This window comes from Aptenodytes forsteri, unplaced genomic scaffold, assembly GCF_000699145.1.
Source record: "Aptenodytes forsteri isolate BGI_AS27 unplaced genomic scaffold, ASM69914v1 Scaffold55, whole genome shotgun sequence".
NCBI classification, from domain to species: Eukaryota; Metazoa; Chordata; class Aves; order Sphenisciformes; family Spheniscidae; genus Aptenodytes; species Aptenodytes forsteri.
Window position 1 is genome coordinate 11,302,344 of NW_008796063.1, and position 236 is coordinate 11,302,579.

Genomic DNA, 236 nt, shown 5'->3' on the forward strand with positions numbered 1-236 from the left:
CCCGGGGGGCAGCCGAGCAGGCCCCGGGAGAGGCCGAGCAGCGCTGGGCGGCTGCGGCCTGCGCCGTGTCACCTCGGGGCCTGCCCGTGAGGAGCTGGAGCCCCTGGCCGTGGGGAGGCCGGGGACGCCGGGCCCCTGCCCCAGCACCCCTGGCCGTGGGGCGGCCGGGGAGCCCATTCCCGGACCTGGGGGTGCTGGTCGACAGCCGGCTGAACATGAGCCGGCCGGGGGGCTCG